Source organism: Stigmatopora argus, chromosome 4 (genome assembly GCF_051989625.1).
Source record: "Stigmatopora argus isolate UIUO_Sarg chromosome 4, RoL_Sarg_1.0, whole genome shotgun sequence".
In the NCBI taxonomy this organism is placed as follows: domain Eukaryota; kingdom Metazoa; phylum Chordata; class Actinopteri; order Syngnathiformes; family Syngnathidae; genus Stigmatopora; species Stigmatopora argus.
The window spans coordinates 13,853,962-13,871,412 of NC_135390.1; the positions used below are offsets into that span (position 1 = coordinate 13,853,962).

The 17,451-nt window shown below is 37.7% G+C and overlaps 1 long non-coding RNA gene across 2 annotated transcripts; it reads right to left on the minus strand.

The window, feature by feature from the left end:
• Positions 1-47: 47 nt before the first annotated feature.
• Positions 48-15,001, minus strand: LOC144073594 (uncharacterized). 2 transcript variants are annotated; one of them, XR_013300118.1, is made up of 7 exons: positions 14,854-15,001; positions 5,384-5,503; positions 5,244-5,291; positions 2,790-3,032; positions 1,029-1,096; positions 803-942; positions 48-153 (listed from the first exon to the last, which is right to left on the minus strand). It is a non-coding gene; the product is annotated as an uncharacterized LOC144073594 (long non-coding RNA). The 2 variants fall into 2 exon arrangements; XR_013300117.1 differs by lacking the exons at positions 5,244-5,291; positions 5,384-5,503; positions 14,854-15,001 and adding an exon at positions 3,112-3,348.
• Positions 15,002-17,451: the final 2,450 nt, after the last annotated feature.

Here is a 17,451-nt window from a genome sequence, read left to right on the forward strand (position 1 = left end):
ATGTATACACGTGTTTGTTTTTATCTAACCAAAAATGCAGGTAACAATGCAAGTTTAATTTTTTTTATTTACAGGTAAACATTTCAACTTTAGCATACTTAGTTGGCATTACATTGAAGTGTTGATTGGTGGTCTTTGCTCTGGTTTGTCCACCTGTAGAGTAGACATTTTAGTTAAAGTTTCTCAAAACAATTTTACACTTAAAATTAATTTTTGTAAAATACACTTGGAAATTAAAAAATGGGTAATAAACACGAAGAAAGAAAATTAAAACACTTAGTAAAAAAACTGGGGGTATATACACTTAGAAAATAAAATTGGGGGAATGAACACGAAGAAAGAAAATTAAAAAACGGGGTATATACGTATAATTTTTTTTAAAAAGCTGGGGGAATAAACACTTAGAAAATAAAATTGGGAAAAAATGCTGGGGGAATAAACACGAAGAAAGAAAATTAAAAAACGGGGTATATACGTATAATTTTTTTTAAAAAGCTGGGGGAATAAACACTTAGAAAATAAAATTGGGAATAAACACGAAGAAAGAAAATTAAAAAACTAGCGGAATAAAAACTGGGGGTATATACATTTTTTTAAAACTGGGGGAATGAACACAAAGAAAGAAAATTAAAAAACTGGGGGTATATACATATATATTTTTTTTAAAAAGCTGGTGGAATAAATACTTAGGAAAAAAACTGGGGGAACAAACACTTAGAAAATAAAATTGGGAATTAATGTGAAATATGATGGACAGAATACTTAGAATTCCTGCTCTAACATTAACTGAGATCCTTCTTACCTTAAAGATTTAGTCAAAGAGCTGTGGAAATGAATGGCCAGTGAAACATCACCATGCTGATTTAGGCTTTTATTTGGATTTTCAGAAGTAGAGACACCATATGATTCAAGTGGGCAACTTGTGAGGAACATCTCTCAGGCCTGTTGCATGCAAAAAAAAAAGCAAAAGTTAGAATATATAGAATGGAGATTCAACTTTTTTGGGGGTGAGGGGGGGTTAGTTATACCTGGCCCAGTCTCCTTTTCTATAACCTCAATAGGGCTCTAGGCATGCTAGTAGAGCTGCATCTTGGTGCTAAACAGGGAAAATTTGCACACAAAAAAGCACAAGTTAGCATATATAGAGCCTGGAGATTCAACAGATTGGCGTAGTTTTATCTTGATGCTAAACAGGGAAAACTTGATTTAACCAAGGTATTTGGGGGTTGCCAAACAATTACGGGATAGAGAAATTTTACAAGAAATTGAATAAACGATCAAGATAAAGAATGAAAATTAGTTAGCGAGTGCCAAGTGCTATTTTTCCTTTTCCAGACAAGGTGATTAAATATACAGACTGACGTTAACAGCTAGGACAAGGGTGTCAAACTCGGGTTGGTTCACGGGTCGCAATAACGTCAACTCGATTTCACGTGGGCCGGACCATTTTTGAAATAATATTTTGATATTTTTTTCTATTTAAATTGGATTTAAAAAAATATCAAAAGCCCTAAATATTCTGTTTTTATAGATCTAAAAAAATGTTTGCGCTTTTTTTTCTTCATGAGGGAAAATTTCTTATTTGTTTTTCATTTCAAAAGGAAACAAAATATTTTTGGGAATATGTTCAATATGAGTGGAAAACAGAATGTTTTAATTTTATTTATTTTTAGATTTTACTAAATGCTTTTTGAACTAAAAACACAAAAAGGAAAATATGGATTAAAAATTACAATTATTAATTTAAAAAGGGGAAAATGAGGAAATATAATAAACATGTATAATCTTCATTTGAATTTGATCCTAACAGAAAGTTGGCACTCATGATTTACTTTCTCGGGCCGCACAAAATGACGCGGCGGGCCAGATTTGGCCCCCGGGCCGCCGCTTTGACACCAGTGAGCTAGGAGAAAGTTGGCTTAATAGTTTTGCATACGGCGATTAAATATACAGACTGACGTTAACAGCTAGGATAAAGTTGACAGCAAACTGTCGGTTGATGACTCGGCGTTGTTTGATTAAATTTAAAGTCTTGCCACACGACTCAATAATGGAGAGAAAATGGACAACATACTTTCATACCTGTCAACCTGGGCCAATTCCTCCCCGTATTAATGATTGGAATTCCCCGTATTAAGCAATAGAAAACCGTACAAATGCAACGCGGCACATATTTACTCACATAGGGTGCACGTAAAAGTGTTATGGTCCCGCCGCGTTGTCGTGACGCGAAGGTGAATGTATTCGGACCCAAGCGCTATGACTCATAGCTGCTTAAATAACGAAACAGGATATGATTTAATCATTTCCTGTTTCGTGTGAAAGGGGAATGCGTGTGCGCATATCATGCTTAAAGCATGACAATATTAGCAGTTGACGATGACGTTTTCGTCTGCTACCAGTGACCGAGACGATCCGGATTAGAGCCGAAATGCGTAAAACGAGATCCGTTTTACAAAAAACGTACTTAAAAAAATCCCGTACAAAAGTTGTTATACGGCGTACACAATTTGAAATGATCAAAAAACGTATAAAATACGGGAAAAACGTATAAGTTGACAGGTATGTACTTTTTAAGTCAAATGATGACACTAACGCTAATGTTAACTAGTAACATACGGCACACAGCCGGTGAGGAAAAGAAACGCTAACTTAAATTGTCGACGGTGTGCTAAACCTGGCATTAAACTAAGATATTTGTTGGCGTTTTGGGCTCAATTGATTGCTGAAAAATCTCCCGGTAGCGTGACAAAAACGCATTTAGGAGAGTGAATTGCTCTATTTCTTACCGTTGGCGTGCTCCTCGCCCGTCAGCGTGTGAATGGTTTTCCAAAAGGAATGATTTCTGCGCATGCGCTTAATTAACTCGGCTGCGAATACAATAGGCGTCACCACGCCCATATTGTCCCGTCACATTAAAAGTGGAAAAGATTGTGCCTTGATTACCGCGCTCCAAGAGGTGGTTTCTCCTCCCAACTCATTTTCTGTTTTGAAGATGATGTAGAATAGTCGTGAGTTTTGTGGTCTTGATGCTATAAAACAGTACGTATTAGTAAACCAATTTCACCAAATATTGAGTAACATTTGACTTAGTATTTTACATCAACTCACCATTATTCCAAGCCATCTGACTCCATTAAAAGTTTAAAATTTGACACGCAAAGAATGCTTCATTGTATTGTATACAATAACTCAGTGGTGGACCATCAGGGCCTGCGAGGCCTTCTCTGTTGGTCTAAAATAGTATCTGAAACACAGACTGATGTTTATTATATTTTGTCCATGAATATTTATGATGACCATGTATAGTGAGGCTTTTTTCTTGCAAAAATGACCATGTATAGTAAGGCTTTTTTGTTGTTGCAAAAATGACCATGTATAGTAAGGCCTTTTTCTTGCAAAAATGACCATGTAGAGTAAGGCTTTTTTTCTTGCAAAAATGACCATGTATAGTAAGGCTTTTTTCTTGCAAAAATGACCATGTATAGTAAGGCTTTTTTCTTGCAAAAATTACCATGTATAGTAAGGCTTTTTTTGCAAAAATGACCATGTATAGTAAGGCCTTTTTCTTGCAAAAATGACCATGTAGAGTAAGGCTTTTTTTGTTTCAAAAATGAACATGTAGAGTCTACATGGTCATTTTTGCAAGAAAAAAGCCTTACTATACATGGTCATTTTTGCAAGAAAAAGGCCTTAATATACATGGTCATTTTTGCAACAACAAAAAAGCCTTACTATACATGGTCATTTTTGAAACAAAAAAGCCTTACTATACATTGTATAGTAAGGCTTTTTTGTTTCAACGTACTTAAAAAAAATCCCGTACAAAAGTTGTTATACGGCGTACACAATTTGAAATGATCAAAAAAGTATAAAAAAGCCTTACTATACATGGTCATTTTTGAAACAAAAATGACCATGTATAGTAAGGCTTTTTTTGGGGAAAAAAATGACCATGTATAGTAAGGCTTTTTTCTTGCAAAAATGACCATGTATAGTAAGGCCTTTTTCTTGCAAAAATGTGTGAATGGTTTGTAAGAAAAAAGCCTTACTATACATGGTAATTTTTGCAAGAAAAAAGCCTTACTATTCATGGTCATTTTTGCAAGAAAAAAACCTTACTATACATGCCAATCATAGGTGAAAAGCAATGATGTATCCCTATGCCTGCGACAAGGCAATGACGTATCCCTAACCCTGCGACAAGGCAATGACGTATCCCTACCCCTGCGACAAGGCAATGACGTATGCCTACGCCTGCAAGAAGGCCTTGGTGTCACCAAATCAAATTCTGATTGGTTAAAGCAACAGTCTTATTGATGCTTGTTTAATGCAGCAGAGCCTGCAGAACTGATTGTGAAGATCTTGAGGCAGATTTCTGACCCTGGCAACAAATAATGGCTGAAATGTGATTGGTTAAATGATTCAATATGAAAACACACATCTGGAAGCAGTACAACCAGGGGGAAAAGCAATGAAAGGAAGCTAACAGACAATTTGGAATTATTTAATAAGTATTCATGGACAAAATATAATTAACATCAGCCTGTGTGATTCAGATATTTCTTAGGCCAGCAGAGAAGGCATTGAAGGCCCTGACGGCACACGGCTCGTTTTGAAGTACATGCATATGTGCTTTTTTAAGCTCACTTAGTTTTCCCCAAGAAGTTTGATCTCAGTAAACAAGGACTGGGCCAAGAGGGAGAGGGAGAGATAGAGTGAGAGTGCGAGAGAGCAAGAGAGAGTGGGAGGGAGAGAGAGAACAAAACAGGGTCAGAAAGTGATTCCAGGAGGCAGACAGGCAATAAGGCGCATAGTAAGTCAGGAAGCTGATATTTTCCCAGACCTTTTTTTCAAGGCTAGTCTAATCCAACAAATGTAGTTTCCTCTACGACGGCTAATAATACAACAGGCCCATTGTGTGTCGTTTCCCCCCTCATCTGATTTACCAAAAGAGACACAGTTTGCGTGCAATCTTTCTACTGCTATTTGGGTTGGGTGGAGTTTCTCCTGCAATCAGATTGGATTGTCACACCACATGGTAATAATGCACTATTATAGTCTGGCTCAGATGAACATGAATAGGCAGATAACAGTGGTCCTGTCAAAAAATTAGATCTGTGTGCTGGACCTCTCAAGCACTATAATTTGAGGTGAAGCGACACCACATTACCAGATGTAAAATCTGTGAAATGTTATTGAAATGCCTCAGTCTTTGTGTATAAATAAATACAAATTCTTACCCTTTTGATTGTTACATGTAGACTTCCATTCTTTTCTGTTTAGGGCATCTAATGTCAGGAATGTCAGACACCAAAAGTTTTCAGATCTACTAAAAATTTCAGTTGCGATAAAATTGCTCTTTTCATTGTGATTTTCCTACCAGGGGTCAGCAACCCACGGCTCAGGAGCTGCATGTGGCTGTTGCTTCTCTCTCAATTTGCTTCCTGGTAGCAATTGATGCCATTGAAGAGGATGGAGCTGCACAGCATCCTCAATAATCCTGGTGGGACAAATTATGCGTTTACAATGGCAAAACGAGAAGTGTGAGCACAAATATCAATGTATATAACAAATGAATGATACTTGATTTTGTTACATGGCAAGTGTAATGTCATTTTGTTCTGCTCATTTGTTTAAAAAAATGAACACTAAATGTGTGTTTCAACTTAAGCATGAATGCAATTTTATTTGATTTGACTAATTTATTTTCTGTTCTGTAGGAAATTCTTCCACATACCTCTGTGCGGTCAAAGTGTCCAATCTTTTCCAACCTGTTATAGTGATCCATTTTTTTTGGTCAAAATATGTATTAATCATCATAATAAAATGTTTTGGAAAAAACTGAGTTACACACAGTACTGTGTTATTAAGCTGCCTAAATAACATGAAAGGGGGTAACCAAAATCCCTTGCAAGCAAATTACGTCTCTCTTTTTATTTCTTGACCCACAACTCTAAATGGGACTGTACTTAGAAAGTGCAGTTTTGCATGTCCAATTCCAGAAATGTGTGCATTTGCATTTGTTTACAATAACACATCTACAAAAGGAATATGTTCAATATGTGTCCTGAAGGGTTTTATTGCAATCTGTGTTGGGGGCTGCTGTTGTATTGACAGAGAAATATAATGTAATTACACAAGGAATGTGTCTTGTTCCTTTGAATAAACTAGACATAGCAACAAGGAACATAAGGAGTATCCAAATTTAGAAAATGCCGCAACCATGAAAGGCTCAGCCAAAGCGGCCAGTTTGTCAGTTTTGACACACAGACAGTCTTAAAGAAGATGCTACTCAATGCTGAGTTTGCCTTTTAAATGCAACCCTGGTGTGGGAATTCAGCGAGCAGAGTGGATTTCAGGCATGGCATTTAAGCATGAACAAAGAAGGTGGAGGCTTCGGGGTTCACAGACACTTCTCCACAGTTGAGGAGCAAATACATTTTATGCAACTGCGACCTCTTTCAAGAACAGATGTCTTCCATGGACCAACATTGTTTCAACCAGCCATAAGGATGTACCAGAATGTAACTCACTAGAGCGTGCATGACTGCCAAGGCCCCACTGGATTCCAGGCATGTGTGCTTTTCACAAAGTTCAGAAAAGTTGCGAGCTTGGTGCTAAACCAAACAGCACGTTGTGCAGTGGAAGATTGAAATGAATCCTTAAACAGGGCTATGCCATTTGACTGTAATTCTGTACTGCAGTGCTTGGCCTAGGTAATGTGCTCATGTGACGCCTAACCACGTGCCTTTTTATCATTTGATCTTCCAGTTGGTATGCACGCATGTGCCTTTGTGTGCTCGTGGTTGAAATGTCCACTAATGTGTCGATAACCCGTTCCACTTTCCAAGCCCACCTGGCCCCTATGGCCAGAGCTCATCTTGACCACCCATGTTGTTCTATTTAACCTTTATTTAAGACTGAATAGTCATAGTACTCGCATCCTGCAGATGTGCATGGAAGGTCATCGTGTTGATAAAAAGGACTACTGTTCTGGCTAAGAGTTTTTTTTACCTATTTTTTTTTCAAGCAAGCAACAATGATCATGCCGAAACAGCACTTTAAAACAAGTGACTTATAATCTGTTGATAGTTAAATATCCTGGCAGTACAAACAACATCAAAATTAGGAAATATATATTGCTATAAACACTTTACCTGAGGTCACAACATTAATAATGAAAATGTATTCGTCAAATTCTAGGTATTCTATCAAATCTATATACAAAGAGCACTTAGGCTCAACATATAGTGAAGCCCTGGTGTGGATGTAAATATAGTTTGATTTGAATTTTTAAAAATACAAAATTTATGGAAATCATTTTGTTAATTGTTACATTTGGTTGCAGATGATTCTGGTGATTTATTCAACGCATAATACTTTTATGTGCTTACATGCTTCTGCTGTAAAAATTAACCGGTGTCCTCTTAATTTTCCTCAGTTCTTAATTTAAAGGGCAGAAACTAGTAAAACTAGGCAGCTGTCTGCCCACCCCTTGCCCCGTAAACCTATTGCCAGCTGCCTGCCCTCCACTCTTGACCTTGTTTTGGTGAACACTGCAGCATGTGTGTGTCTGTGTGTACTTGTGCTGCGTGAGTGCATATGTGTCAGTAGGCTTTTAGTGTGACCTATGACCCATTGTGACTGACAGGCTAAATATAGCCACCTTGCCTGCTCATACTTGGGCCCCTCTTGCTTTTCTACCTTCAGTTTCCTGACTGTGAGTCCGTGTATAGGACAAGCTCTTAGGCTGAGACGTTATGTGTTTTTACATGAGGACTCAATGTGTGGATGTCCCAGAGACAGAAAGGAAGGGGAACATGTTCAAGTGTGTGTTTGTATATCACTAAGGGGGTGAGAGCGGAAGACACTGTCCAGACGCCTCAAAGATAATGACCTCTATAGTCATAGAGCTTTGTTTTTGTGTGACTGACACTGGAAACACTATCTTGTAATTATTTAGTCAGGCTTTAACCTCTAACCTCTCTTATTTGACCTCTGGCATCCTGTTCAACTGGGGAGAAGTTGGACATATGCATACATCTGCCCACACAGACACCCACACACTCTGGAGCACATTGCCATGACTTATGTCCATTACCTGGATCCTGATTCAAACCATGCAATGATTAAACTTAACTTCTGCTTCAACCAGTTTCAGCCTACAATGTTCATGTCACGAAGGTGCAGGAGCTTATCGCAGCTACTGGGTAAGTGGGGTACACCCTGAAAATTGCCTTATGGCAGTTTATTATCTGATCTTGGTAATTACGTATATCATAAGACAAGTTTCTGGATTTTATAGTTTGCCCAGAAGGAAAACTTTACTGCTAGAGTTTGGTGGATATATTGTTGATTGACTTAACATTCCGTTGAACTCCTTGTGACTCTGTGTACAAATGTGTGAGTACGTAGATGTCAGCAAATATGTGTTTACATCAAACAGCCCCTACCCTTAAATCCAGGATGAACTTGGATGACCCTATTTTGCAAGTGTTTCCACACAGACTGACAGAAGTTATTTTTAACTGAGTCATCTCAAAAGCACTCAGCTCTCACACTGATGTTTATCACGCATCTCTCTGCTGCCTGAAACTGCAGCACATGAGCCCTTATGACAAGTGGCTTTAACTGTGTTGAAAACAATGTGACTTGTTGGTCAAACCGCAGTCTCTTTCAAAACACAACTCTCAGTTAGCCAACACTTTTAAGGAAGGAAAACCATTTTTCAATACTATCATCAGATGGATAGTCATAATCTTCCCATATGGCATAAAAATTGATATATCCTTTACAAATCATGTGTAATTTGTTACAATACCATCACTCAGCGTGGTTTGTGTGACTTTTTGGTTCGAACCAAAATGGAAATCACACACCTATTTGCTCCCATTGACACAGGCATTATGCGATGTGTTGTTTGGTTAGAAATATGTCAGCTAACATGAGCCGGAGTTCAACAATGCCCTCTGATTTGCCAAATATCCCGTAAACACTTGTATTTAGATGAAAAACATCAATATGAGCATAAGTGCTGCAAGCTGGAGCTCTGTGATTATTTACTTCCGTACTTTACTGTGCTACCTGAACTAGACCTTTTTGTCCAATGATTAAACGATATGGATAGGTCTTTTGGACAAATTTTAGGTTACTTGCAAAAATTTCAATGTGAAAAGGAACCATTCCAAATATTCCAGACTAAAATATTTTGGTCTGGACCAAAGAAAACGAACTAAGGACTTTACTGGTGTGAACACATTTTTGCAGCTGCAATGCTTGTCCAGTATCATTTCACACCACAGGTCACCTTTTTGACTTTTCACCTTTGGAAGGATGACCTCTGACTTTTGTTGCAATGGCCCTTGACCCTAACAGGTACTAATGGTACAAAAAGGACTGCTGGTGACAGGAGACAGAAGGAAATTCACATACATGTGAAGGTAGACACACATGTGCCGGCTCAAATGTGTGAGCATGGCAAGCCTTGCTCTGCAAACCAAACGAGTGACGGGGAGAACCAGAGGGACATGCAGCAGATCTCAGCTTACAACAGGAAACTGCCCAGACACACAGCTCATGCCTCTTCTCAACAGACAGACACAAAAGCACAAACACTGTGTTTCATTCCTTTTGAGGCCTAATGGAGAAGATTTAGGTTTTCTGTTTGACATTGCGGCTGCAATTATCACAAGAAAAAAAGTTTTATGAGCATAAAGTAGGTATTTATGCATAGTGGCTAATAATAAGAAATAGAGAAGCAATATCCACACCGAATTTATACCCCATGCTAAAGATAACAAACCATTTTTTTATCATAACAGTTTAGCTTTAGTTTGGAATGCGTGGTTCACATCTATGGATTTGCTCTACTTCCAAAATAACATATGCATATTAATAGCACACCTGCAGTAATTAAGTTTTTGCGAAGGTTAAACTGGACACAAACTCATTTGTTTTGCCAGTGAGAGCATACACCCCCTAAAAATAATGAGCTCATAGTTTACCCCAGAAGGCCACAGATGGCCTTTCAATTACTAAGCTAATACATGCAAAAATGCATTGCACGGTACTATAAAAGAATGTAGGAGCATTCTTAGCTGCTTATTAGATAAGCACACAAAAGCAGGATCATAGGTACAGAAATATACACACAAACATGTGAGTTATTTGGCTATGCCTTTGTGGAAGTCACCACTTATCACAGCTACACTACAAAATATTCTGTCTATATTTTCCACAATTATTAGTGCGCAACTAATGATTTGGTCAAAAATGAAAGTAAAGGCCAATGATCTTGGGAGATACATTTTAAGCTATACCAAATTGCTTTAAGAAAGTCATTATCACGTTGGTTTTAGAAACTTTCTTTTCCCACATAGCAGGGGTTGTCGTAAATCCAGGTTAAGGTGTAATATCATTTTAACATTCCACTGTTTGACTTATGATGACTGTCTGAAAGACACCTGGCCAATAATGGTCACCAACTGTCCAGTGGCTGTAATGTATTCGTAACACATTATGCCAAATTTTAATGGTGAAACATTATATTGTATTAAACTGTTTATATACTGTTACAACAGTACAGTGCAGTATACTTTTTTTTAGAATAGCGCATCAGTGCAATAGATCAGTTGTTTTTATTTTATATCCTTTTCTGTTGGTCACCAAATATGTTGAAGTGTATATCCCAGTCATTACACATCTTAACTCAACTAAACAACAGTTAAATATTTTTTTTAAAATCCTGGTAATTAATTGATTAATATTATTATATTATGTTATTATTAATAAAAAAAGTTTACCTTAATGGAGGAGAATTTACAAGAGAAAATATACATATTTAAAACTCTGGGTATACCCTACTCATTATCATTTTAAAAACAAAATATATGCATATGCTAGTAAAATATTTATAGACTATGTGCTATTTCACAGAAAAAAAACTAATCACGGTGGGGATTCGCCGCAAAATGTTCTTGACAGCTAAATGTTCCTTCCTGATGCTTTATGTGTGGAAAGTTTGTCTAGTCTGATATGGCTTACTACTTTGACACATTATGATGAAAAAGTTGCAGAAAAATCTATGTATGTAAATCCTACTGTGTCCAAATATATAATTCTCTATTGATATGCTAAAAAGACATTTGGGATCAGGATTTTAAAGGAAGATATCCTCAAGGGAGTTGTGGGCTTGTAGAGGGTAGCTGCATAATCAGCTCCGCCATCAGTTAACTGATGTTCTGCATAATAGAGATGTGATTTTTGTGTCAGTGTGTGTGTGGTGATGGTGGAGTATATGTGGTGTGTGTGGCAAGGGTGGTTGGCAATGTTGGCTAGTCCTTTTTATCACTCTGAATATGTGCATGTCTTCATGTGCATGCATGTTTTCCAACGTGTGTTGGGGTGCGCATGTGTGTGCATATGTGCATGTGTATGCTTTTGTCAGGGGTGTTGACCTCTTTCCCTACAGGGAAAGACAGTCACTGTCTCATTAGGAAAAGGAGATTGAGCATGAGATGGAGAGACAGAAAAGAGAAAAGAAATAATATGGTAAAAATAAAAAAGACAGGGAGCCTAGAGGCAGGCATGGAATGTATGCGAAGGTCAAATGTCACCCGTCCATAACTGGGATGAGCAGGAAAAGCTCTGGCAAAGGACATCTTGAATTTGTCCTAAACACACACATCTGTACACCTCTAGCAGATATACTTGAAATCAGGGTCTAAATTTGATGATTTTGATTGACTAAGAGGTACATTGTTGGAGTTACTAGATGTGGAAAAACAGGTAAGGGATACTACTGTAGATGTGGACTGGACATCTTTAGAAAGGCAAATTAATGCAACAGTATATTTGTCTGGTTGAGTCACTGGAAGCTTTCACATATGATTCAGACTCAACTGCTTTGCCGAATAAGGAGCCCGCTGTGGTGGCCCAAACTGAAACAAGAAAATAAACAAAAATGTATTCTTTTGTTAAATTGAAAGATTACTCTCAATAAAAGTTTTTAAAAAAGGGAAGCACCAGCAATGCAAAATCTTCGTTATGTCTGCAATCCTTCAATCTCTGTGTTTGTTTCCGGATAAAGTCACTATTCTTGTCGGACAAATAATTATTTCAACAATTAATTGGCTAAAAGTATTCTTTTGTTAGTTTGTTTTTAAATCTCATTCTCACACCAGTTTAAGTTTAAATATAAACCTCTACTTTCTTTCTTGTTTTCAAAATTCCTGTACTACTTTTAAAATTTCTGGGCATAATTTACTACTCATACACTAAGTATAATTAAAGAGCTGTCTAGGTTTAGTAATTAAATGGGTAAGGGTATAGATGAGACAAATGTTGATGGATAAAGGGGGAAACAAATTCAGACATCCAGTGGGGGATGCAACAGATCATTGGACCAAGAAAGTGAGATAAAGGAGAAGCAGAAGCTAAAAAAGAGCACTAGCGACTTCAAGAAACCACAACAGAAGCCCACAGCTTATTAAGTTCTCATTTCTTAACGGTGGTGGGGGTTGTGGTTTTGGGGCCACAACGTCCCTTAGCACAGCCCCTTTCTTGCACACATGTGCACTTAGCGACCGATAAGCACATGGTACTATTTGAGTGCACACTTCATGTCTGTGAACTAAAGACTTGCTAAATGTGAATACTTAAGTAAAATTGCATGATGAAGTTGTAAGTGTTCAGGTTCCAACTGGCCTTAGGTCCAGATGAGAGCCAGAGCTAGGGTCAAGCTCTTTGTTTTGTAGGGGTTCAGGAATGAATTATGTGGATGGCGCCAGCCTCCTTTCTGTCCTTCACTCCCGCACACGTCTTCACTCAGTTTGAATGTAACATTGGTTACTCTGCCGCCGTGACATTTTGTTTATTCATACCAATAAAAATGATCTTTTGGGGCGGCCCCATTTGCTATAGATGAGTTTTTGATAGAAACAAAATAACCATATGGATCATTCAGGTACCATACTTGTGGGTTGAGTGTGAAACAATGGATTGCTAATGAATATTTCCTTCTGGTTTAAACTTTTCCTACTCATTTTCATATATGTTTAAAAACTATTTATTTAGTTGTGTCAAACGCAGCATTTTAATTTGAGGTGGCCAGAATTAATGGCCACATAGGAACATATACTGCAATCGGTAAATTTCATCTGACATGCTACAGGGAATGAACATATTAATCTATATAGGGACTGCTAGGGTTATCATCAAATGATGCCTAGAGGGTTCCTTTGCTCTTTTTGCTTGGCAAATCAAAGTGCATTGCCCACCCAAACATCCGCCAAATTCTGTTGAGACATGTTTATGTAGTTACCACCCATGTTTTTAATTCTTTTTTATAAGCGAATTGAATGACTGTTCTTTATGCAGCAGCGTGGACCTCAGAGCAGGTGTTTGGATCATTTTTCTTCAGTTTTACCTCAAGGCATCCTGTGACAGAGTGGGTGTTTGTCCTATGAAACTCAGGAAGCTACAGTAGCTACAAAAAGCTTTATATATGGTCTCAAAGTCATATAGGCGAGAATAACATAAAAACTGTGTTAATATATTTTTAGTTATTTTGGATATTTACATATAAATTATGTACAATGCATCCTTTTTAGACTGGCAACGTTAACTATTTTGAATGATATGAGGAGTAAAAATTTTAATCTTATCTTCATTTTACTTATTTGTAAATTGCATCTTTATTTAAGGTTATATGTCATTTTGTTTGATACGGTTTAACCTTACATAGGAATCCATTTATTTGACTGTCTCTATAATTCCAGACGAATCACTCTCTGTAAATCACAAGGACTATTCAGCACTCAGCCAATCTGTCAAAGTCATTTAGAATTTTGCCAGAGCTCAGCTCAGAAAAATTCTATTCAGGCAAAGAGAGAAATGAATGGGAGTGAGAATGTCTACCTTTGAAAAGCTTCATACTTTGACCAAATCATATGCTGTCACTGGTAAGCTTTAGAAGGCCTGCACTTTTCATCAAAGCTCTTGATGGCTCCCTTTCACAGTACTGACGAATACACCCTCAAAAGCACCCTTCCCTCCTTTCCTCCCTTCTACTCCCAAATCCTTTATTCTTCCCCTCCATGTTGACTAGCCCCTCTTCCCTGCCTCCCGAAATCCTTCCATACCCCTTGTCCTTAATCCCCCCCACCACTACCACCCCATCCGTTTCCCTCCCCAATCAGAACCTCAAATCCACCCGAGCTCCTCCTCACCACACACACTCTCGGTCTGTGTGACTTCAGTACTGTCACGGCAGATACTGAAACATGATGATTCAAATTCATCACAGTCATAGCCTGCAACTGTAAATATCCATTTTTTTCCTCATGTGGCAGTGGTGGATGTTACTGCTCTTCTTTTTTTAATGTTAATTGGCATATACTTTCATTATTGTTTCTTTTGATAAAATATTTTCAGCAGATTGTAATGACAACGCAATTACTCATGATTGAATGCTGTTGCAGTTCAATGGGAACGTTTCTCCACTCTGTAAATACTCTTTCTTTCTGATTTTCAATCAGTCCCCCACACCCTATGCCCTCTCATGTTCACTTCAAACAGCAGTCAAGAAGCAGATGAAAACATTTTAGCATCAGAGGTGGATGGAACCTTTTCACTCTTTGTGGGACTGTAGCTTCCTTTGTTTTTGTAATGAGGGCAAAGTAGGAAAAAGACAGGAAGGGAGGTAAGGAAAGAGTAGAAGCAAATGGAAAAACTGCCAATGACAGCAATTTGTCACCAATCAATTTCTCATTCCTTTACAATACATGTAACACTATCACCTTGCATAGAGACACCTCTAGGTAGAAAAAGACAAAGCGATCTGTGCATTACCGTAGCATTTTCTCTTCTCGTAGCAGATACAGTAGGAGGATATCATCCTGAAATCCGGAATGACCCAGTGGTAGCCGTAGGCATTCAACATCCTTTCATTCGTCAGGAGAGCTCAGAATTTGTCTGCCTGTGCATTGATCAAATTCATTAAAGTTGTATTTGGCACCAGCACAAATACAGGATAACCTGAAAAAAGAACCAGTTATTTATTTAGGTGCAATTGGCAGACATGTGCAAGTTCACACCCCACAATTTTAGTAATCAATGATGTTGCAGTGGTCAAGGAGAAATCTCAACAGCAGATTTAAAGAGTTCCGTCTTACAAAAGGACGCTGTAGGACGTAGTTTTAAACAAACAAAACGTCCATCTTTGTTTCTTAAATGACATGTTTTAAAGGTTTCATTAGCTCTAAACAAAATATGTTTCTTTCATCACTTTTGATATTACTGGATTTTAAAAAAAGTCCTTTTTCCTAACTTGTATTTACAGGAGGTTGAATAGACTTATCCTTTATGTCAAAATTCTGTCACAAGAAACTTAGGTCAAAAAATGCCAGAAGTTTCTGCCTGCACCATCTTGGAAAACAGAACCATCATCTTAGGAATCGTGTACATTTTGCTACACACACATGTATGCATATTGAGATATACTGTCCCTGAATTGCCCTATCCAGGAATAACAATGTATTATTCATGTCCTGAAGTCTCGTCTACAGACAAAAGTCAGCTTTACATCAATTATTTATTGAAAACCGCTCACATGATGAATCCTTAAACAAACACAGCATATATTGAAAGGTGTACCTATTTTTTCTAACCTTGGCATGGATTATAGGTGGGCTCATTAGTAAAAATGAGGGGAAGATGTAGAAAACCAATTGGCAATGTGTATGCGTGTGTGTGCATTTAGGTAGGCCAAATGAATAAAACAATGATTTTGTGTATCTCAGTGTTAATGAAAGAACTAGTACTAGATAAATAAATGATGCAGAATACAAACTCATTGGTTTAACTATGGTATTACTAACTGTGTAAATAAAAGACCCAGAACTACTTTAACTAGCCATCTCTACCTTATCAGTTAGGATTGTCATGTAAAGAGAAGTATTTTTATGATTTGAATTACGATGAATTAAATTAATTTAATTACTAGCCGGCCCCGCGACTAAGTGGTATCAGCCTCACAGTTGTGGGGTTGTGGGTTTGATCCCAGGTCGGTCCTCCCTGTGTGGAGATTGCATGTTCACTGTGTGGGTTTTCTAAGGGTACTCCGGTTTCCTCCCACATCCCAAAAATATGTTTTGTTAGCAGGTCTACCTAAGTGGTGGTCTGTAATGCACAGAATATTATTCTGTTCTTTGTATCACTGTTAACCTGGAAAAATGTAATGAGGAAGCTTTCTTGCAACGTGCTTGGCAAGTCGTAACAGGAAGTCGAGATCAGAAGTAACGATTCAGCTGCAACCAAATCATTGACTAAAACATTTCAATGGCTGTCATTTGCAGCTCGTAAGACACACCTGACTTTTAAGTTGCACCCACAAATTTGACAAATCTTGTACTGGACTTTAAACCACAGTATTATGGAATATTTAATCATGCCATTAACCTGTAAACTGTGACTAAATGAAATGGTTAAAAGTGGGTAGAGGGGTGAGGGGGACCTGTCGGTTTATCGTCTAAAAAATAAAATACACTCAGAGATTTTGGCTCAACACAGTCATGCTTTAATTGTACCTTTCTTTATTTTGCTCTGGGCACTAAGGAACAGCCCGTCTGATGTAATATGTGCTTGCAGCTGCTCAGCCTTAGTCATGAAGGACCTGGCGCACAGCTTTCATGGTGATGTTAATGCCAGACGAGGTTTGGAACACTATTTGTCTTGAGTCAGCAAAGTGTTGGCGACTTTTATACACCATGTGTTCCGAATTCAGGGACCCGGCTCTGTGACGATGTGGTCTACCGCTTTATAGATGAGTTACTGATTTTCCTAAAGAAGACAACTTGCAGCTGACCATAGAAAATCTAGCAGAACAAAATGTAATGTGCTAACTTTAACTCATGCTTCTTTATACCAAACTCTTCAGAAAAACCTAATAACAACATAAACTGTACTTGAATAGCTAGATTTTATTCACATCTGGCAATTAGAATAAATGAGACAACGGGATTTTTTTATTTAGTGGTGTGTTTCAATCTTTTGACCGAAAATGACCCTGTATTTTCTATAGAACACGATCAGTACTGATTTATGAGCGAAACTGAAGAATGTAAAAGCGTAAAATCTGCTTTTAGTATAATAATAATATGAAGAAAACACTAAGAACACTCATACACCCTTTGCTACAGCTTCTACCTCAGCCCTATGATCGTATCTGACAAAAACTAAGTAATACATTATTTTTTAAGCATGCCCAATGTTATGTTATCTATAAGTGAAGAAAAATAAGGAAATGTAGTGTATAACATGATAGGTACGTTATCAGCGTCTGTGTTCTAACACGCAACATAACCTACTGCATTCAGGCATAATGCTACCTATGAAAGTTCCGCTAGAGCACAACATGGTAAATTTCCAGGTAATGTCCGACTTCAGGTA